Source organism: Crocodylus siamensis, chromosome 9, assembly GCF_052110815.1.
Source record: "Crocodylus siamensis isolate JL-2025a chromosome 9, ASM5211081v1, whole genome shotgun sequence".
NCBI classification, from domain to species: Eukaryota; Metazoa; Chordata; order Crocodylia; family Crocodylidae; genus Crocodylus; species Crocodylus siamensis.
The window spans coordinates 36,598,632-36,621,461 of NC_143403.1; the positions used below are offsets into that span (position 1 = coordinate 36,598,632).

The window sequence follows — 22,830 nt, forward strand, 5'->3', positions numbered from 1 at the left end:
CTCCCCCTCTATGTGACACTGGTCAGGCCACAGCTGGAGTACTGTGTCCAGTTCTGGGCACTACACTTCAAGAGGGATGTGGACAACATGGAGAGGGTCCAGAGGAGGGCTACTCGCATGATCAGGGGGCAGCAGGGCAGGCCCTACGAGGAGAGGTTATGGGACCTGAAACTGTTCAGCCTCCACAAGAGAAGGCTGAGGGGGGATCTAGTGGCCATTTACAAACTAGTTAGGGGGGACCAGCAGGCACTGAGGGAGTCCCTGTTCTCCCAAGAACTATCAGGAGTGACAAGAAATAATTATCACAACCTAGCACATATACAAACACACAAATCAATTAGGCGCATATACACACACACACTACCAAATCAGGCACATACATATCCAAACCAGCCTAGGCACATGCATACCTATCACCATTTCAAGCACATACACTATACACCCCAAAAGTTAGACACAGATCACTAATTCGTATATCATGCACACAATGACATATATATATACACACACACACCTCACCTACACATACACACAGGTAAGTTCCTAATTTGGATGGTACAATGTGTAGGTGTGTGCTTGGGATACTTAGGGGAAAGTTAAGGTGAGAGAGAGAGAGTTAAAGTGTAGGGAGTGAAAATTGCCAGAACCAGGATTAGAACCACTGGACTACAGAGAAGCTGGCTGAGGAAGCAAGGCTTAGGTTTACTTAAGGTAGCCTGGAGCTGGAAACTGAGACAGACAGCTGAGATATTGGGGTGGGGCGCAGATAAGTAGTGGCAAGGAGGAGACAGCCAGGAAAGAAACAGGCAGAAACCTGGTTGCTCAGGGGAAAAGGAAAAGGAAAAGGCAGTGGGGATAAGACAGTGGCAAAGAAACAGGGGGGTTGGAGACAGAGAGGAGCTCAGGACAGGTGTTAGAGGTGGCAGTGAGCCAGAAGCAGGAGAAGGAGAAATAAAACAGAAGTTAGAGGGGTGAGGAGCAGCCATTGGAGCAGGACCAAAGCATACTAAAGAAAACCCAACTTAGGGGTCCAAGTAACTGTTTTATTAAACAGACAACACAATACACAGCCCCATGAAGTTATTGGTTCACACACACACAAGCATTCACAATGGCAACAGGAGTAAGAGACTCAGTGGAAGGGTTGGAGTCCAGGTGTGGAAGAGAAGCAGAGTCCAAGTCCTTGGTTGAAAAAGGGGTGGGGGTTGATAGCCACCTATCCAGGCATGAAAGGGGTCCTTGTCCAGTAGGTGTTGTCCAGAGTGGGGTCGCTGGCAGGGCCTCTGGGAAATAGGTGGTGTGGCGTGGTGCTGGTCTAGATGGAGAGGGCATCCCAAGCAGTCAGTCTTTATTACCCCTTTTTATGGGGCAGACTACCTCTGATCTCCTGTGGGGAGGGCCTGTCCAGGCAAGGTCAGTTCTGTTCCAGAGGGCTCCAGGTGTTCTTACTGAGCATGTGTAGCCTTGGCACAATGGTGGTTTGCCTCATCTTTTGTTTCTTGAATGCTGAGGGTGGGTCCAATGGCTGGGTCTTTAGTCCAGGTATTGGTGTTGATAGTTTGGTCATTCAGAGGGAGCTATTTTTAGACCTACTGCCATTGTCTCTCAAGCACCCTCATTCATCCCCATTAATTCAGGAACCAAGTTACATAGGAGGGGTAGGTGTGAGTCATGCGTTACACAACCAGACTAGGGACAGGATAGAGACTTAACAAACAAAATGGAAACTTGACATGACTTATGCCAACTTACATATGTAGGCCTAAATCATATAGTATCAGTAAAACAGTAATATAGAATAGTAAAAATCAATATAAACATAATAATTATACAATATAAAGGAGGAGGAAAAACAAAACAAATACAACTTGCTACCAAAATAAAATGCTGGAGCTTATCCTATGTCTTAGTTCACTTATACTTATTTATACGGAATAGAGGGGGGGGAAAAAGTCGGAAATGGAAGGGGAGGGAATGCATTTTAAAAGAAAAAAAAGAAAAACTGGGGGTTTTGCTACAGCTTAGTCCTCATGAAAGGAAGGAAGTCAAGTGCCTAACATCCATTGATGCAACAGGTTTAGACCCTTTTGAAAGTTCCCCCTGATGTGTATCTGCGTCTTTAGAGAGCTAAATACCTTTCAAAATCTGGTCCTCAGGAGCCTAACTCCTATTAATTTTAATCATTGATGGCCCATCCTGTGCAATGGCAAGTATCCCACAATGCCTGAGAAGGCAGCGTCAAAAAAGAAAATGGGATATCAGCCTCTGATGCTGTTGCTGCAAGTCAAGATAAGGTCCCACGGCACAGTCTCTTTTGTGGTGACTGAACAGAGACCTGTTTGTCTGTGCACAGTTGTTATGGGGCAATTTACCTCAGGTTTATGCCTCAAGCTTCTCAGTCTCAGGGTGAAACCCATTCATGTGTTCAATGACTTAGGTTTGTCAGTTTTCAAGTGGCTAGTGATCTGGAGAAACTTCATTTCTATGTGCCCAGCTTGCTTAAAGGGGCCTGATTTTTCTGAAATTATATACTCAACCATTTTAGAAAATCAAGGCTTTTTGAGTTGCTTCAATGTGAGCACCTGAAAATTGAGGTACTCACTATCACTAGTTGCTTTGAAAAGCTGGGCCTAGGTCACTTTTGAAAATGGGCCTTAGACTACTTAAGAGCTTTTTAAAATTTCTCCCCTTGTTCCTTTCAAAATGTAGCTATCCAGGGAAATTTTATCTACATGGCACAGGCCTTTCTTCTTTCTGGTATTATGGTGTATTCACCCATAATTGGCCTCAATGGAACAGAAAGAGACATCTATAATTAAAACATTCAACTAATTTTATATCAGTAATAGCTACTTCCTAGATCTGTTTTCTTTTGCTTTCAGATTCCAATGCTACTAATGTATACCATTTTTAACTGTCAGTCATCGCAAAGATAACTCTTACTTCACAGCTTAGACAGCACAAAGACATTGTTTGTTCTGAGCCTGGGCTTGCTAAGTAAGGTTTTCTTGTGTTTTTTTCCCCATTAGGGAGAGTTATGGCAGTTGCATGACGTTAATGTGTTTACATTCCTAACCCATTTCTTTTCTCAAGGTGGGTGAGGAAACTAGATTTTTCATTTTTGTTAATGCTAAGAATGAGGGATTGTCATTAACAACAGTTGTTTGGGCAAGAGGCTTTTGTAGTCACAGATGGACAAAGGTAAAATAAATTCTAGATGACTTTCCTCACTTGTTCTTTTCTAGTATATATTTCTTACTAACTTTAAAGGGAAGTTTCCCTGATCAAGGACTGAAAGGATAGGCAGGTGAACTGGTTACCAGGAGGTAAAAGAGGGTGAGTAGTTACAGGCTCACCACTTCCTGAACAAAGGCAAGCCTTCACTCAGGAGCTCCTCCAGGCTGGATGCAAAGCTGGGTGAAGATATTTTTGCTACTAATAGCAGTGAGTTTTGGACAGTCTTTTACTTCCTCAGCATCACCCTTTTAATTTTGCTCATAAAAATAATTTTGGCTAATTAAGTTTTTTCCTAAAGGTAATGAAAGCACCAAGAGCTATTCTGAGTAGATGTTTGTTCTTTAGGTTCTATGGGAGTGAATGAGGATTGTGAAAGCCTGCTTGTTTTGCACTACGTCAGGGTAGACTTACTGACCCGAGGGGAAAAGAAATGCAAAACTCTAGAACTGTTCTTTCAGAGATGATGCCAACTAAGAAATTGCAAACCCCCCCCCAACTTTTTCTGCAACTTTTCAGGCGCACATACCCTTCCTCAGGCTCAGGGAAAATTAAAGATGATTTGAGAGGGTTACCTGAATTACACAAGTGTGACTGGAAGGAGAATCAAGCTGGTGTCTGTCCTCTCTGGGTCTGACTGCTCTCATGTTGGTGTTACCCCAAAGACTGCAATGGAATTGTCCCTGAATGACCCCAATGTAAAGCGATGAGAATCTAGGCCTTTGGTTTCAGGGTTCCCTTTGGATGGATTTTTTTCCAAGTGGATGGTATAGAGAGGGAGGAGTGGAGGTTAGGGGACCCTGGGGCTTCTCCTCGTCATCAGAGTTGTAGTTTTAAATTAATTAACTTGAGATATTTGTTTGTAAAGTCACAACATCCCACATGTCTGCTGTTCCAGGGTAGAAACATTATAGTTTGCCTTGGACATCAGCCCAGGTAAACCAGAAGTAAGACACTATATTGCAAACAAACCCAGAGAGGCCATTTGCACAAGGGTGCATGACAAGGTTTTTTGTTTTGGTAAGTTTGAGCTCCTCTTGGCAGTCAGAGCAGCATTTCAATCATTCTCCGCTGCTGAGGGACAGCTATAAATCTTAACTCTTCCCCAGCCTGTTCAGCACAACACCATGCTCTCCCAGATGGGGCTGGCACACTATGGAGCAGACAGGCTGGCTGAAGAATGTGCTGCTTTTGTTTGCTTTGTAAGGGTGCAGTCAGTGCTGGGAACCTTTGGCTGGGTGGAGCCTGGCATTGTGGCATCATTTTTTCTCCAGAGCTGCAGCTGTGATGTGGTTTAATCAGAAGCTGACAACTCTGCTTGTGAAACAATCAATGGCAACAAAACTGAAACCAGGAATGGACCTCAGCAACTTGTATAATATACATAAAGAAATCTAAATGCCACCCTCCGGTCTGATTCTCCCCTTACCTATTCCATTGTAAATCAGGAGCAACTTCACAGGAGTGACAGGAGTGGGAGCATTATCAAGCTTAAGTCCTGGAGTGAAGAGCCTAAATATCTTGAAGGATCTGAGCCAATAAGTCAGTACTTCTCAAAACTTCCTCACAATTACAATATATGGCCCCATTTCCTCAGCATGGCCCCTCACTCCCAACCTACAGCTCCCCACCCCTGCGATCCCATCTGCTGATATTGTGATCCCATTTGCAGTTGTGACCCACAATTTAGGAACTGCTGCTGTAAGTAGCAGTTTCACCTTTAACAATGGTGAAAGGGGTGAGTACATTTACTGGGTTTATGGGCAGTCACAGAATTAAGAGGTTTAAGGGAGCAAAGAAGAAAAAATAATTGGGTGCAAAGCCAAGAGCAGGCATATGCAGGTGGGGGGCCCTGACAGAGGGCATGGGACCATGCTCACTGCTTGCAGAAGGAGTCTGAGGACATCCTTGAAATTCTGTCCTGTGTGGCCAAGAGACTGGAAAAAAGACCCAGAGTCCAATCAGTTGTACTCTGAAGCAGGTCAGCAAACAGAGTGAACTCTGATTCTATAATTATACTCCCCAAATCCATCAAATCCAAGTCTGGGAGAGGCTAACAATGCCCGACTGTGACCAGCACCCCAGATCTCAAGCAATCCTGTGAGCAGTATGCAGTCCACTATCCCACTGAGCAGCATCCACTTAGTGTATTGTCCAAGTCTGTCTCCTCAATTCTCTTTCTGCTTGGAAGGCCCGATCCTTAGTTGGTATGTCTTGTTGCAACTCTGACTTACATGGTGGCATCAGTTTATGCTGGCTGGGGCCCTGGCCCAGAATCTTTTCAATGCTCACATGGTCTGTTGGCCTATGGACTGTGACGGGCTTGTGTGTGTGAACAGAAACACAGTTGTCTGTGTTTTGTCCAGCGAAGTCATGCCATCAGCTAACAGCCCATTGTTTAAGTCAGCCCTTGACTGAAGCCACCCTAGTGCTGCTGCATGAGTCACAGAAATATTGAGAGCCCCACTCATTTTATTATTAGCATCTGTTATGTTTATTACAATAGAGCCTTGGGACTGTAGTCGTGGATGGGGAATCATCATGCCAGGTGCTGCAAAAACACAGAGCAGAGACACTCCCTGCCCCAAGAAGGTTTCAGCTGAGTATAGTACAAGAAAGGAGACAACAGATGGATACAAACAAACAGGAGAACATGGGGAGACAACACCAATTAGGAGGCTGGGTAGTGGGTCCAGCCCACCAGCTGCCTCTCATTAGTCAGGATTGTCTGTGCATAGCAGCAAGGAAGAAATGTATCCACAAGGTGGCTTTGCAATGTTTATGGGGAGTGCCTCTCAGGCACAAGGAAAATCCCAGAGGTGACTGAAAAATGACAGGTGGGCTATAAAGCCTGGTACCATGGGCAGAGCAGAGGCAGAAGGTGGCAGCTCAGTGAGCCCTCCTAAAGCACACATGCACCTCAAGACATTCCAGACATTTTGCTTTCATCTGTAAAACAGATGCACTGGTCTCCCCCCTGCCCCGGCTTCAAATCAGCAGCCTGACGGTGGGTGCCCTCTTTGTGGCCTGAAAGGGAAGCAAAGTCCATTTGTCTCAGGACTGCTATGGGCTGAGGTCAGTGACAACTTTCTCACTCTAAATGCATTTAGGCACAATGGGACAGATGCTGCTCTTTCTTTGACCAGTGTAACTGCACAGTAACTCAATCATCCATGCTCTGGTGTGTTCCCCCACAAGTTCGTCAACAGAGACATTTCACAGTGGGAAGAGGAGTGCTGTATATTTGATCCCGACATATATTTCTTGTGTGTTCTCTCATGCCCTCCTCCCAAGCAGAACAGATAGCGACGGATTTGCAGCCAGGTGGATTTTGCTAGATAGACAAACAGCTAGATAGAAAACCAGCATGTATTTGTGTATTTGCAGCAAATTTGTTTTTATGTATCGGTAGATAAGGCCATTTCCTCTTGAGTATGAGGTGTGTTAATGTGTGCATATATCCACTGACCTCCATGAGACAGTGCCTAGCAGCATTTACGAGATTTGACCCTACTTTTTTGACTATTAACCGACATGAAGCGTTTCTCCGGCACTGGTGTTCTGTATATTACGGTTATCATCTTCATTATTATCACATCCCCATGATGTATTTGGTAGTTGGGAAAACTGTTCATGTTATTTAATACTCAACACATTAGCACCCAACTCTGAACGTTACCAGGCACAGCCCCATGGTAGCCAAGGGGTGCATCTACAACAGACGCTTACTGCACAGTAGTGTGGTGGTTAAAAACTATGCGAACAGCCTACTGTGCAGTGTTCTTAGGGTAATGCTTAAAGTGTCACAAAATAACTGTGTGCCAATGCTACTAGAATTACTGCACATTCATTCAGTACTTCATTAAGGAAGTAAAAACTAAATGCACAGTAATTAGGGTGCATTAATTAACGTGTAGATGCGTCCATTGAGGAGTCAATGGCCATTGGCCCGGTGGATATCACTCCAAGGAACTTCATGTGTGAAGTGTGTGGCTAGATGCCCTTTAAGCATCCATATCGTGGATAAACGCAAGTGTATGGGTGTTTGCACCTGATGTGCTTGTGCTCAAGAGTCAGTAGGAAGGAAAATCAGTAGGGAATGAAAATGAAGTGAAGAAGAATGGACACTAGGACACAAACGGACAACTCAGTGCTGGGCCCTGGTCTGTCAGTGGGGCGGGTGCTGGTGCTGAGGCAGGGTCTGTGTGAGGTGCAGGGAGGCAGGAGCCCCCTGAGTGGAGCCCGAGGCTGAGTGAGGCAGCTGTGACACCAAGGGCTGGTTGCTGTGGGTGAGACTCGCTGAGAAGGGAGCCGAGGGGAGCCGGACCTGGCCGGGGCAGGGCAGGGTGGTGCGGTGTGGTGCAGCTTAAGCAGAAAGAGCAGGCCAGTAACGCTACCGTGGAGTCAGAAAGGCCAGCAGGAGTGCAGCATTCAATGACCGAAACAAGTCAGGATGGCCGAGCGGTCTAAGGCGCTGCGTTCAGGTCGCAGTCTCCCCTGGAGGCGTGGGTTCGAATCCCACTTCTGACAAAATCTTTTGCTCCTTTTGCCCAGGCAGCCACAGGCGCGGGAAGAAAACTCAGGGCAGGAAAAACCACATAGCAGGAGGGCTCGTCCGTTCCTTGGTGCCGCCGGGCGGTGATGCGGAGCTGCACGGACACACCAGCTCGGAGACCAAAAAGAGAAAATGACAAACATGTAAGAAGCAAGGTTCAAACCTACGCCTCCAGAAAAGACGAAGACACGAACGCGGGGCCTTAAACCGCTCAGCTACGCTGACTCTCCGGTTATTAAAACCGCCCCGTAGCAGAGAACGTTACACGCCGGTGGTATCGCTGCGGACTCTGCGCAGGCGCACTCTGCAGGGCGGGGTTCTCGGCGGCCACTGAGTGCGGGAGCGCGAGCGGGGCGGTGCCCCCCTGGTTGCGCGCGGCTGCAGGAGCTGGGCTCAGCCTGTGTGTGCTGCGGCCCGTGGCCCGCTGCAGGGCTGCGCCAGGGCTGGCCCCTGCCCGCTGCCCAGTCCCTGGCCCCCGAGGCTACAAGCAACAGTTGGATGCTCCTGGTTTGGCCTTTTATTCCGGGACCCCACAGAGGCACAACCCGTGGTCCGCTCGAGGTCCCTGGGAAAGACGCGAGCCGCGCTGACAGGCCAGGCCGGGCTAGTGCGAGTGACTTGCCCCGCAGCTGCGTGCGTGCCCGGCCCGAGCCTCCTTTGACGCTCAGACAGGCGGACCCAGGAGCCCCCCCGGCCTCTGCTTTTCTTCCCAGTGAGGAACTGCTAGGCTAGCCCCCGCTGCTGCCCCCTCCCTGCTAATCTGTCTACTCCGGGTCGCGCGGTGGGTTGTCCTCGTGCATAGAACAAACCCTTGCACCGTCCAGGGCCTTTTTACTATGTGGCCCCTCCTACCGGTGAGTAGCTGGGAGATTAGGCAGCTTTCTCTTGCATGCTATTAGACACCTGCCCCCTCCGTCCTATACTGAAAACCTGCTCCTAGAGTAGGTGAATACAGTCCATGGGGTTGTTGATTAATGTGCCCAGCCCGTTGGGAAAGCAGGGTCCTGCTTTTCCTCCTCATGTTCCACTGGTAACATTATGGCAGGTAAGGATCACGCCTTTATGGGCCTCGTAATCATTTGGGCATGGGTGGCTTTTACGTTTACTGCTTCTTTTAGTGCGTGTGCGCGCGCAAAGGGTAGTGTGTTGGGACAGGACTAAGAAGGGACAGGTGATGTTTCTGTGGTAATTTGGAGGCAAGTGTAGCCAGCAAGGCACCAAAACACTGCCCGACCCCAGGGCCTACCCTCACAGTACCTGGCAGGGGAAGCAGCGTGACCACATAGGCAAGCTATCTGGCAGGGGAAGCAGGGGGACCACCCCACATAGGCGAGCTCCCCAGGGCAGGTGATTGTCTCTGATATGTCCTCCATAGGAGGTCTATATTGAGCAGATTCTTTTTGGTATTGGGTGGTGGAACCGGAGCGTGCTCCATCCACTCCATGCATTGACCTGGTATTACAGTGCTTCCAGGACCGGTGCAAAAAAACAAAACAAAAAAAAAATGAAGTGTATAACTTAGTAAGTTGTCTCAGCAGTTTCTGCCAAAAAAGGCATGTCCAGTTGTTACTCAGCACCTTGCATACTCACAGGGCTGTAGAATCATGAATTCATTCTGACACGTTCCTTTTGTGGCACGAGGCATTGTTTATCCTGCTTTTTATAGACAAGGAACCTAAGGTAGCGAGATTGTGAAGGCTCAGTAGCTCGACGTTTCTTAGCTTAAAAGTTTGTCTGGGGTGGGATTGAGGGTCATGCCTTGAGCAGGGGGTCAGATTGCTGAGGGTCTTTCCAGTCCTACTTTTCTCTGTGACTTACCAAAGGATCACATAAGATGTATACACATGTACTAATTTTCTGACCGTTAAGTCAACTTAACTTTTTAAAGTTGACTTAACTGTCAGAGCATACACACATATGTAGAGCGGAGTTGACTTAAATATGGCGCAAGATAATATATCCCTGATGTGTATTATCTTGTGTCGTATTAGTTAAGTCAACTTAGCTCACAAGATGACTGCCACAATGTCAAGGAGTTGTACATATGTATGCTCCAACATCCCTAAACTTAAGCCAACTTAGTTAAGTCACCTTACTTTAGGTCCACTTAATATGTATGTACACATCCACAGAAAGTCAGTGTCAGATTGAAAACAGCCCAAATCTAGGATGGGGAGAGGGGATCATACTCCTGAATTGTGTTATCTTTGTCTTGTTTGCTGACTCTGATGTTAACAGGTGACCGAGCTTTATGGCAATCCTCTTATGTGTCTGTCTATGGCACAGATAATACTGTATCTGTTTAGGGTCAAAATCAGAAGATAAGGGCTTTGTTCCAACTCTTACTGATGCATGGCGCCTGTCTGGGGCAGTTCAGTGACAGACACCAGAACAATTATTTCTGTCTAACAGCTATGAGAGAAGGGTGTCATGTGAGCTGCAGCACCAAAACAGGGGTGGAGGGAGCTGTAGGACTAGGAGGTTGCCTCCAGCAATAGGCTCAACGTGGTAGCACATCTTGGCTAAGAATTCTCTTGCTGCTGGGCATGGCCACTGACTGTGATGCCTTATACAGCTGTGCTAATATCACATAACATGAAAAGGAAAAAAGACCCGTTTCTGAAGCCCCACTGAAGTCACTGAATAAATGGGATAGGCTTGGGCCCAAAGTTTGTGTGGCTAGGTATGAAAGTGAGTCAGACTATTACATGGTGGGAGGAAGAGAGATTTGAATCAGGTCAGCTAAAATTATTAAGCATGCAGCAGCATGAACTCTCCATGGCCAGCAGTCACTCGGTAGATGTCCCTGGAGCTGAATGAATACTGGCTGTAAGTATAATTTACCCTGATCACTGGTGTGATGGTTCTACAGCAAGTATTGGTGTGCTGTTCAATCTGGTTTCTGATACCACATATAAATAGAATGGGGCCTTGCTGCTTTACTGTCCACAACAAAACAAGTTTTTCCTTCCCTTTCCTCCATACTTCTGTACCTAACTGTGGTAACCACTCAGAAACTGCTGATTTCTAATGGCTCAAGGATGACCCTCCAATTCTGGGCAGTTGTCTAAGCTGTCCGTAAAATGGGTGGTCCTGACTAGAGAGAGGATATGCAAGAATCACTTGATTAATTAGTATTCTGGGAGTATATATGGGCCCTTGTCCTGGATGGGAGCCTCATAGTGCTAGATGCTGTATGCATGCAATTAAGTGATTGCAGCCAAAATATCTTACTGTCCTTACCCCCTATTCTTCTGAATGTCAGTCAACTTGGGCTGGTAGGTCACAGCTGTTTATTACCTCACTGAAACTCCACAGAGCAGTTTGCAAAGGAAAGTTAGGGAGCTGACCATGGAAGAAATGGTCAGTGTAAAAAACCAAATTGGCTGTTGGCCAGCAGACACCAGGCAAAAAGCGCCAGAGGGGTTTAGAACACAGAAATTATCAACATTTTGCCAGCATTACCAAACACTGTGGGCTCACTCCCAGGACCAAAGGTTTTTCCAGTCTCATTGCATACAGTTTGAGAGCTCAAACCAGGGGTGGGCAATTATTTTGGGCAGAGGGCTGCTTACTGAGTTTTGGCAAGCCATCAAGGGCCACATAACAGGCAGCCAGGGGCCTGACAATATTAATTTTATACATTTTTAGGGGCCCTGTGGACCGGATAGAATGGCGTGGTGAGCCGCATTTTGCCCACCCCTGGCTCAAACCCATCCAGAGGGGTATGAGTCTGGGCTTAGTACACTTTCAAGCTGTGTTGCCTGGTGGTTGCTCCGCTGCATGGGCCTGGAAACAAGATAAATGTCATGATTCCTCTTGGAATTTTCTACACCATGCATGGGGCCCTGCGGAAATATTAAACTTACAAAGAGCAGCCCCCATCCTACTCCTTGTGCAAATTCAGGCAAAGATCCAGCATGACCAGTCAGGCTGACTCTGTGGCAAGATGCTTTTTCACCAACTGTCCCTGCCCACCAACAGTGAAGAGGTCTTGGGTGCTGTCTTGCAGACCACAGAGTCAAATCTGTCAGACACATAGGTCTTGGCAGCTGGCAGTGTATCGTCCCAGCTAAGGCCCCACTTGTACAGCTGATGATGGAGCAGAGAGGAGGAAGTTGCTGTGAGCTGTGCTGAGCAAGCTAGGATAGAGTACAAACTGGGGCCTTGGAAGGGCAGCTGCTCAGCCAGCTTTTAGAGCAGCCTCCTTGGCTAGGAGCTGACCTGTCCCTACCATTCCTCCTCCTCCTCCTCCCCACTTCACCTTTCTCCCTTCTGTCAGACATTACTCAATTCCTAAAACATGGTCAGTAGAAGACACTGCAATCTTTTATGCTGTGACTATGCTCTAAACAGGGATCCTGGGCCTCTCGGAATATTTCAACCACAATTGGAAGTTGTCTGGTTTCAGAACAAATAAAAGTGTTTCTGAGGGCCCAGATTACAACACCTCAGCACAAGAAAGCTCTCCAGTGGGTTCCCAGAGCTGAGAGATGAGTAATGGCCTTGCTGGAATGTATCCTTCCTGCCTATGGCTTCCTACCTGGTTCTCACACCACCTGGCCAGACTACTGGTGTTGGTAAAACAGGTGAGGCAGACAGAGTTCAGCCTTCATTGTGTGACTCATAATTTTCTTCACAGGTACATCAAGTGGGACGGTGGCATCTGTAGGATCCCAGGATAGGATCCCAGGGTAAAAAGCTTTGTCCTGAGGAGAGTTCTGACATCCTTTTTTGGGCTGTGAAATACTGAGACAACATTTTTTTATCCCTGGGAGAGCTGGGACTAATTTGAGTTAATTGCCATTCAAGCTGCCCAGGACAGTCAGACTTGGGATAAACCCATCTGCTTTTACCCTCTGTTATGTTTCTGATTAGAGTTCCTTTTGGTTTCTTGTTCCCATGAGCCAGGGCAATGGCTCAAGAGGCAGAGCCAACATCATAAGAAAATATAAAAATCCTAGACTTTTGTCAGACTGCAGGTGCTGGTGGTTATACCTTGGGAATATTTCTGAGTTACCATCTGGGAAACCTTGTTTTTACAGAGATTCACTTGGGGTCTGCTCTCATCTCAGTCCTGATCTACAGTATTCTGGAAAGTCCCTGAATGCCTGGGGAAGTTTTCCAAGCTCATGGTACATTTTTTGGTGAGGCTGGGATTGCCTGCCTTTATAGCCTGAAAAGGAAATGAGTGCAGAACACACGGTGGGAGAAAACTCGAGTCACCAGACTACAAAGCATGATACACATGGCCAATTCACATGTCCTCTCATCTGACACATAGGTTAAAGACAATCCTAACCTGACAGCCTATTCTAAATGGCCTTAGAACAGTGGTTCTCAACCTTTTCTGTACCAGGACTCATTTGTGAACATCGCTGGCCAGTCTTGACCCAGCGTCCCTCACTCCCGACCTGCTGTTACCAGGCCCCAGCCCCATAGTGTGCAGGCTAGGTGTGAGGAAAGAGGGGTGTGGGAGGGCATGCAGCCCCTTGCAGGCTGGAACTCTTCCAGCCTGCAAGGGAAAAGCCACAGGTTTCCCATGTGTTTCTCCTTTAAAGAAGAATCAATTTTTAAAGTTTGTTCATGACCCTTTCATATTTTCTTGTGACCCACTTTTGGCTCATGACCCATAAGCTGAGAAATGCTGCTTTAGAAGACCTGGATGGAATTAGTTAGAAACTTGCTGGGCATGTCTACATGTTCATTAATGCAGTTTTGCTAATGTGCATTAAATTTAGTGCCTCCATTGTAAAGTACTAGAAAAAGGAACATTAGCCTATTTTACTGCACATTAGCAAAAGTGAATGGGTTTTTTTGTCACGCTTAATTCACATTAAAATAAGCTAATGCTCATTAAAGTACATGTGTAGACACACCTTCAATGATGCAGTGGTTCCAGAAGGGGCCAGTGGAGTGGCTTGTGGTTTGTGGGGCTATGTCCAGAACATGCACGAAAGATCAGTGCCGATGACATAAAATAGTGACAATAGATGGTCCTAAAGAGCTTTCATAGTCACATGCTTCTCCATGAATGAGCTCTGTGTCCCAGAGGTCTGGGCAGCTCCCGCTCTTTTCTGTCTCTTTGTTTCCTTTGGAAGGATATATTTGGACTCAGAAGCGGAATCAGTTCTTACTGTTCTCATTCAGCATGAATTAAAGAACAGCCCTGGAAGGAAACCTGCTTATCTATCTGCTCCTTACTCTCTGGCTCCAGTCCCTTATTGTTGCTTCAGGACTTTTTTGGTATCAACACCCTAGAGACAGAACAGCTTGGGTTAGGTGAGAAAAACTCCGTCTCCTAAAATCTCAGCAAGTAAAACTGTGAGGATATGAAAACCCTCACCAGAAGTTCATCTAGCTGTATCAAGAACATTTTGAGCTGGGTTTGAAAATAGTTAAAAGATGATGTAATGGTTACAAGTTGCAACTCAGAGAAGACTGTGGAAGGATCTGACTTTTTGATCCAATGCCCCAGTTAGCTGAGCTGGGCATGTGCAGTTAATGCAGAGTGCTTGGTGGGAACATGGTGCATGAGATCAGGGTGAGTGCAGTGTGTACTGTGATTGGCAGATGAATGTATTAGGTGTGAGTGAAAGTGACTGGCAAATGTTCGATGGACAGTGAGTGACAGGCCCTTTACACAGAATGGTTGGATGCAAGTAAGTGGTATGATTTCTGGGAATAAAAGCCTGCCGTCAGAAGCATCTGGTGTGAGAGTATGGTTTGAGAGCGTTCACTGTGTGTTTTGTGAGTGTCTGTGGTGGTCTTTGGTAGTGGTGTTTGGTGATCTGTGTCTGTGCTGCTTGGTGTTAGTGGATTGCTATATTTGGCAAGTGTCTGGAGCTGCATGGCATGAGTAGTATACATATATCCTGTGGAGAGTTGAGCAGTGGTCAGGGCCAGATTTACACCTCGGTGCCCCTTGGCACACGATCTTTAGCGTTGCTTATCTACTCTGGCTTTTGTTTTTTCCGAGCCGATGATATATCAGCATCTAGCAGTCAGCTGTATTGTGCACAGTCCAACAGAAAGGTTTCAAACATGTATTGCAGTATATGGGAATTGATGAGCTGTTCACTGTCCCTATCTACAATACTATATATGATATATATTTTATTATTATTATTTTTACTTTAATTAAAAAATAGCAACACTGGAACGTTGGCACCCCTGGTACATTGGTGCCCCCCAGGCATGTTCCTACTTTGCCTTATGGATAATCCAGCCCTGGCAGTGGTACTATGGAAAAACAACCTGTTCCAGTCATGGATAATCTCCCAAGAATATATAGTGTCTGTTCAGTTTCTCCATAGACATGAACTGGTTAGTCCTCCCAAAGCCTCAGTGGGGAATAAGCTCAGGTGTCTTTGGCTATAACAGGGGTTGGCAACGTTTTTTGGTCGCAGTGTTGAATACCTCCACAATGCCTACCCTGAAAGGTGCCAAAGTACTGGCATGCCAGAAAAACAAAATGAGGGCAGGGGGTACATGCCAGGATGCACTGCGTGTGCCCCCTGCCCCCCAGCCCTGCTGCCCCCCAGCTTGCTGCCCTGTGCCCCCCAGCCCTGCTGCCCCTGCTCCCCAGCCTGGGCTCCTGACTGGCAGCAGCTATCTAGTCCCGGGGCTGGCTGCAGCTGGGAGGCTCCAGACAGCTGCGCCGGGCTCCAGAGCCCCAGCATCAGCTCCGTACCAGTGCGTGCACCCACACGTCGGAGTGGGTGGTGGGGGAAGGCCCTGAGGCAGCGCATCCCTGGTCTCTCCCCTGCTCTGGGCATGGAGTTGGTGATTGGGCTCTGGAGCCCAGCACAGCTGTTTGTAGCCAGCCCGGACTCTGGGCAGTTGCAGCAAGCATCAGGCTGGCTGCGAACAGCTGTGCTGGGCTCCATAGTTCTGGCATCAGCTCCATGCTGGTGGCGACTGCATGGGCATCTCAGGGTGGGCTGCGCTGCCCTGCTGTCTGCCCAGAGGTGCGTGTGCAGTCATCGCCAGCGTGGAGCTGATGCCAGAGCTGTGGAGCCTGGTGCAGCTGTTTCCAGCCTGCTTGCTGCAGCTGCCCAGAGCCCAGGCTGGCTACAAACAGATGCGTTGGGCTTGGAGCCCAGTCACCAGCTCTGTGTCGGGAGCAGGGTAGAGACCAGGGCTGTGCTGCCTCAGGCCCCCCACTGCCTGCTCCAATGCATGGGTGCGTGTGCCAGTACAGAGCTGATGCTGAGGCTCCAGAGCCTAGCGCAACTGTTTGGAGCCTCCTGGCTGCAGCCAGCCCCGGGTCTGGGTAGCTGTTGCCAGCCACAGAGCCCGGGCAGCTCCCAGCAGGCAGCTGGGACGCTGCAGGCCCTGCTGGGAGCAGCCTGGGTTCCAGCAGCTACCCAGAGCCGGGACTGGCCGTGGGGTGCTGAGCAAGATGGCCTTGTGTGCCATGCTTGGCATGCGTGCCGGGGATTGCTGACCCGTGGGCTATAATATGCTCAGACCAACAGATTCATTATTTAGTAAATCGCCATTGTTCCCGAAGATGTTGTGCCTAGATCCATTTCCAGTCTTTTGGGTAGTTGGTAAAAGTATAGCTGTCACTGCATTCCACTGTCTATCAGGATCTATGGGCACGAAGTGAATGACATGGGATGTACCAGTATCTACTGAGCTGGCTGCTTCTCTAGAAGGGCAGCTATGCCACGCTCTTCCATTTTCTATTTTATTAACCTTCTTTTTCCTCCATTATTGAGGACAGAGGAGTCACTCACTGATCTGAGACAGCTGACCAAGCCCACTTAGGATCCCCTCTGAACAGACTGACTGTTCACTCAGTCAGGAGGAAGAGAATCAAAGTGCTAGTTTATGCTATACATTTAATGCATGTACTATCAGCCCATCAGTCATGCTTAGGATGTGGAAGGAGGTTCCAGTTCTTCACAACCCATTGAAATTCATTGTTATGTATGTAAGTTCTGACAGAAGATGTCAGTACCACAGATACCTTTGCTTTTAACCCTATTTTCTGGTATCTGAATGGTCATGTAGATACCTGGGCAGCAACATGCCATTACAGGTAAGAAAAGGCCAGCCCTGAAACCTTTTCATCTAAATCTTCCCCCCACCCCCAACTTTGGCATTTGAATACTTTCATAGTTTCATAGTAGCTAGAGTCGGAAGGGACCTAGGTAGATCATCTAGTCCGACCCCCTGCCTTGGCAGGAAAGAGCACCGGGGTCAGATGACCCCGGCAAGGTGCTCATCTAACTTCCTTTTAAAAATCCCCAGGCTAGGAGCCTGCACCACTTCCCCTGGAAGCTGGTTCCAGGCCCTAGCCGCCCTGACTGTGAAGTAGCGCCTCCTAATATCTAATCTAAACTTACCCTCCGCCAGTTTGTGACGGTTATTCCTGGTCACTCCTGGCAGCACACGGGGGAACAGGGACTCCCCCAATACCTGCTGATCCCCCCTGACCAGTTTGTAGCAGGCCACAAGGTCCCCCCTTAACCTTCTCTTGTGGAGGCTAAACAGGTTCAGGTCCCGTAGCCTCTCCTCATAAGGCCTGCCCTGCTGACCCTTGATCAAACGAGTGGCCCTCCTCTGAACTCTTTCCATATCGTCCACGTCCCTCTTGAAGTGTGGCGCCCAGAACTGGACGCAGTACTCCAGCTGCGGCCTGACCAGTGCCGCATAGAGGGGGAGGATCACCTCCCTGGACCTGCTCGAGATGCATCTGTGGATGCATGACAGGGTACGGTTGGCCTTCTTGACTGCCTCCCCACACTGCCGGCCCATGTTCATCGTGGAGTCAATGACGACTCCAAGATCCTTTTCCGTCTCCGTGCTGGCAAGAGGGGAGTTCCCCAACCTGTAAGTGTGGTGCCGGTTCTTCCTCCCCATGGGCAACACCTTGCACTTATCAGTGTTAAACCCCATCCTATTCTCATCCGCCCACCGTTGCAACCTGTCAAGGTCAGCTTGTAGCCTATTGCACCCTTCCAGTGCACCCACATCCCCCCACATCTTAGTGTCATCAGCAAACTTGAACAGGGTGCTTTCTACCCCCTCATCCAAGTCACTGATGAAGATGTTGAACAGTGCGGGCCCGAGGACCGAGCCCTGCGGAACCCCACTGCCCATGTCCTTCCAGGTCGAGAAGAACCCATCCACTACCACCCTCTGGGTGCGGCCCTCCAACCAGTTGGCGACCCATTTGACCGTGTGGGCATCGACACCACAGTCTCCCAGCTTTTTGATGAGGACAGGGTGAGAGACAGTGTCGAAAGCCTTCCGGAAGTCCAGAAAGACTACATCCACAGCAACCCCTGCGTCTAATGATTTGGTGACCTGATGGTAAAAGGCCACCAGGTTGGTCTGACAAGACCTGCCACTGATGAACCCATGTTGGTTGCCCCTGTGCATGCATTCCCCCGCAAGGCCCTCCTGGATGTGTGCCAGGATAATTTTTTCAAAGAGCTTACCCGGGATTGAGGTCAGACTAACTGGCCTGTAATTTCCCGGGTCCTCCTTTTTTCCCTTTTTGAAGATAGGGACCACATTGGCCCTCTTCCAGTCCTCCGGCACCTCGCCAGAGCACCACGAGTGCTCATAGAGCCGCGCCAGGGGTCCCGCAATGACCTCGGCCAGTTCCTGTAGAACCCTAGGGTGAAGATCGTCCGGACCAGCGGACTTGAACACGTCCAGCCTCTCCAGAAGTACCCTAACTAACTCCTCGCTAACCCCTGGCCCAGGCGTGCCTCTCCTGGGGCCCGAGGGGGGCCCAGCAGGGAGGTGGCTGAACTGGTCCCTACTTAGGAAGACAGAGGCAAAGAAATCGTTAAATATGTTAGCTTTATCATCTGGCGTGATGACTAAGTTGCCCATCGTGTCCTGCAGGGGCCCCACATTACCCGGGACCCTCTTTTTACCCCCTATGTATTTGAAGAAGGACTTCTTATTGTCCTTAATCCGGGAAGCTAGTCCTATCTCCATCTCTGCCTTGGCCCTCCTGACTGCCCCCCTACATCCTCGGGCGACTGTAACATAGTCCTTCTTGGTGATGACCCCATCTCTCCATTGGGTATATGCCTCCCTTTTAGCAAGGAGACATTCCCGGATGCTCCTAGTGAGCCATGGGGGTTTATGTGCCCTCCTGCTCCCTTTGACCCTTGTTGGGATTACCTCCCTTTGGGCATGGAGGATCGTCTCCTTAAGGAGCAACCACTCACCTTCGACATCTGATTCCCTTCCCCTCTGGGTCCTCAGCGCTTCACCAACGATCCTCCTTAGCTTGTTGAAGTCAGCCCTCCTAAAGTCTAGGGCTGTTGCCTTGCTGCAGCCCTTTGCCACCTTACGCTGGATGGTGAATTCCAGCAAGCAATGATCACTGTCTCCCAGGTGGCCCATCACCCGCAGCCCCCTCACCAGGTCATCACCCGTGGCCAGCACCAGGTCCAACAAGGCGTCTCCCCTGGTGGGACTGTGCACCTCCTGGGTTAGATGGAGGTCCTGCACTCTGGCTAAGAACCGATGTGAGCGATCAGACTTGGCTGACTGCTCCTCCCAGCAGATGTCTGGGAAGTTCAGGTCCCCCATGATGACCACATCCTTAGCCCTCACTGCCTCTGTGAGCTGACCTAAGAATTCCTGGTCGAGCTCTTCTCCCTGGTTGGGAGGTCTATAGTAGACTCCCACCGTTAAGTCTCTCTCCCCTGGACTGCCTTTTACTCTAACCCAGAGCACCTCAGAGTGCCCCCCCTCTACCCCCTTGCTAATTAACGAGGAAGTATATTCCTCCTTGATGTAGAGTGCTACTCCTCCACCTTTCCTTCCTATCCTGTCCCTCCTGTATAGCCTATAGCCCTTGACACTCACCGCCCAGTCATGCGATGAGTCCCACCACGTTTCTGTGATCCCTACTATGTCCCACCACGTTTCTGTGATCCCTACTATGTACTATGTACTATGTCCCTAATAAAACCAGACCTGGATCCAGTCTTAGCTGGAGCAGGTTTTGCCTTTTCTTGTATATCCAGGAGCATACAGTTCAGCCCATTATCCATGAAGAAATCTGCTACCTGGATCAGAGCCAGGTGTAGGCTTCTCTCAGGTGTAGAGGGTTGAAATGTGGAGTTTTGAATCAGACTATTAGAGAGAAAAGGGACCTGTTTTGAATTTCAGTTTGGATGTGTACCCCTCACTTATGCTGCATTCCCCTTTATGCTGCTAAGGGGGATTTACGTGATGTTCAAAGAAATGATTCCTGCTTGGTTTGCCAACCACTTTTAAATTAAATATCACAAAGGAAGGAAAGCATTATGTAGACTGGGGACAGGGAGGAACATCTGATCTGGGAAAGGAAGTGGGAAAATCCCATCTGTAGAAGTAACTTAACATTTTGTGAAAGGGGAATTTTGTATTTGTTGATTAGTCGTGTCAGCCTGCAAGAAGTCTTGCTGCAGTCAAAACAATCAGTTTTCATGTCTGTCTATATAGGGACATTTTAGGAGCATTTATTTAGTAAGCAAGATGTTTTCAAAGCTGAGAGCTAGAATGTCTGTTGGCAAAAGTCAATATAACCTAACACAGAAAATAGAAGGGACAAGAACAAAATGTTAAACCATCCACGGATAAATTTAGACTGGAAATTAGAAGAAGGACCCTTAGGGTTGTTGGTTGTAGCTGTGTTGGTCTAAGGGCATAGAAAGACAAGGTTCTCTGGGTAGATGTGATATCTTTTATTAGACCAACTAAATAGTTGGAAAAATTGTTCTTTGCAAGCTTTTGGGCTTCTTCAGGCCTTAGAATTTGGGCTTTGAATGTTTAATCCCTACTTATATGGCAGGACCCAGAGGAGCTGTGAGCAGGATTTCTACAGAGGGATTTCTGGGGAATCCCTCTGTGTCAGGTGTCTCAGGCACATTTGGGACTTTCCCTGACTAGCTTGGAACTTGGGAAGGCTCATATTTGACAAGCTGTGCAGCCTTGCAGCATCAGGGTGATGTGATGGAGTGTGTTTTGGTCGTGGTGATCCATTTCAGGAAAGGGGCTAACACTGCAGCAAAGAGAGGAAGGATGGATAATAGGCAGAACAGACTTTTTTTTGTAATAGAGCAATTTTTGCAGATTAAATAGAAACAGCTACATAATATTGCCATCACCTCTAGCAATAAATTGGATCCACAGTGTCCCTTTATGAAACAGGAGGATCATTTTAGTGCATATGAACCCCACCTTTGTGGTTCTTTTTCTTCTCATGTCTCTACACCACACTTGACCATTTTTTATGCCTGTTTCTGCTCATTTATTGTACTTTGCGAAATCTTTCATTGTATACGTGCTTTTGAACAGAGGGCATCACAGCAGGTGTTGTTGCATGGTCTAAGACTGTCCCACTGTCACAGGTGGTTGAACCAATGGTATAGCCCCACTTCTTCATTAGTTCCTTGGAGCACCCAATGTCACATTTGCCATGTCAGCCCCTGGTGGTAAGGGCATGGTCACTGGAATGTCCATTTTTATACTGGCAGGTGGTTTTTTAAGCCTCTTGTTCAACATCTGTAGTCATGTCTCCCTTGGGTGTTACATTGAGTGGTTGAGTGCTGGTGAGGAAGTTCCTGTGTGACTTCAGTTGTTTGTGTGCTGCCGGATGGTCGTACAGTGGGTGTCTCACATCTTCAATTTGTCTCAGTCATCTTATCCTGCTAGCCACTTCTCTTCTCATGTCAGGCTGAGTGATGCCAGCCAGCAGGTACACGCTGTTTAAGCTGGTAGAGGTCATACTGGAAGCGTTCCTGTCGTGACCCCATCAGGTAATACCTGTGAATTCTGCTAGCACTTCAGACCACGATTTTGATCTTTGTGGTTACAAGGGATTAGCTGTTATTGGCTTGCCTACTGGTATGGGGAGGTTTCCTTGAAAAGATCAGCAGCTGTACATGAATTATTCCATTAATAAAGCTACATTTTAATTCAGGTGAAGTGCACCTGCTTGGGGGATTCCCCAGGACTGTAATACTGGGGCTCAGAAAGGCATCCTGGCTGGAGGAGTGCATGTCAGAAATGAGAGATTTCTGCCTTTGACGAGGTCAATAAACTGGATCTCTTCAGCCTTCACAAAAGATGGCTGAGGGGACATCTTGTAACCGCCTATAAGTTTATCAAGGGAAGACAACAAGGAATTGGAGATGTGCTATTTACCAGAGCACCCCTAGGAGTAACTAGGAATAATGGGTGCAAAGTAGTGGAGAGTAGATTCAGGTTGAGTAGATTCAGGTTAGACATTAGGAAGAAATTTTTTACAGTAAGGGTGGCCAGAATCTGGAATGGATTTCCAAGAGAGGTGGTATTCTCACCTAACTTGGAGGTCTTCAAGAGGAGGTTTGACAGTCACCTGGCTGGGGTCGTCTGTGTGCCAGGGGCAGGGGGTTGGACATGATGATCCATTGGATCCTTTCTGACTCTATGAATCTTTTTCCAGTGAAGGAGCATAACACAGGGTGACTTCTGCCCTTCACAAGCCATCCTGCATTTCTTACATAGGAATGATCAAAACCAGCAGCAGAGCAAACCTCAGCTGTGCCAGGCACCGGTGTATGTTACACAACAGAGTTACACACAACCTGTTCTGTGAGCTCTGGTGGTAGCTGTGGGATATGTACTCATAGGGCACAGTGCCTGCTACAGGGTAGCAAAGCGCTGGTGTGGCCGGGAGACAAACCTTGCTGAGACAAAGCCCTGGAGAACTGCATCCAGGGACCAAACCTGTGTTAGCCTGGTGATGGACTAGATGAGCTGGCAGATTTTTCCTTCCCCATTCTTGGGATTCTTTGCCACAGAACCACCTGTTCCTGACCTCCATGTTGACACCTGGTGCAATCAGCAGTGCAACCTTTATTTTAGTTTTAGCAGCCTATTTTCTTCAATTCCCTAATCATGTCCTCTTAAATTTGCACACACCAGTCTCATCAGGCCTTGAGCTTGTGCGATACAGGAACCCAATTGCATTCTTTCCTCCTTTGTAGTTTGGCTGCCTCTGGTTAAAAATGTTTGCCAGGCAGCTGCATTGT

General features: G+C 48.1%; 1 protein-coding gene, 1 non-coding gene and 1 pseudogene across 8 annotated transcripts in view; all 3 read left to right on the top strand.

The window, feature by feature from the left end:
- The first annotated feature begins 7,681 nt into the window (after positions 1 to 7,681).
- Positions 7,682 to 7,764, top strand: TRNAL-CAG (transfer RNA leucine (anticodon CAG)). The gene has a single exon. It is a non-coding gene; the product is annotated as a tRNA-Leu (tRNA).
- A 273-nt stretch (positions 7,765 to 8,037) lies between these two features.
- The window catches only part of LOC149857330 (uncharacterized), a 36,551-nt gene continuing 21,758 nt past the window's right edge, over positions 8,038 to 22,830 (top strand). For 2 of the 7 annotated variants that reach the window (XR_016444192.1, XR_016444191.1), the window contains exon 1: positions 8,038 to 8,643. The gene's annotated coding sequence lies outside the window, so the exon portion shown is untranslated. The remainder of the gene's footprint in view (positions 8,644 to 22,830) is intronic. The other 5 variants (XM_090062927.1, XM_090062926.1, XR_016444194.1 and 2 more) reach the window with 4 other exon arrangements.
- LOC149857331 (U2 spliceosomal RNA) lies at positions 9,120 to 9,278 on the top strand (annotated as a pseudogene).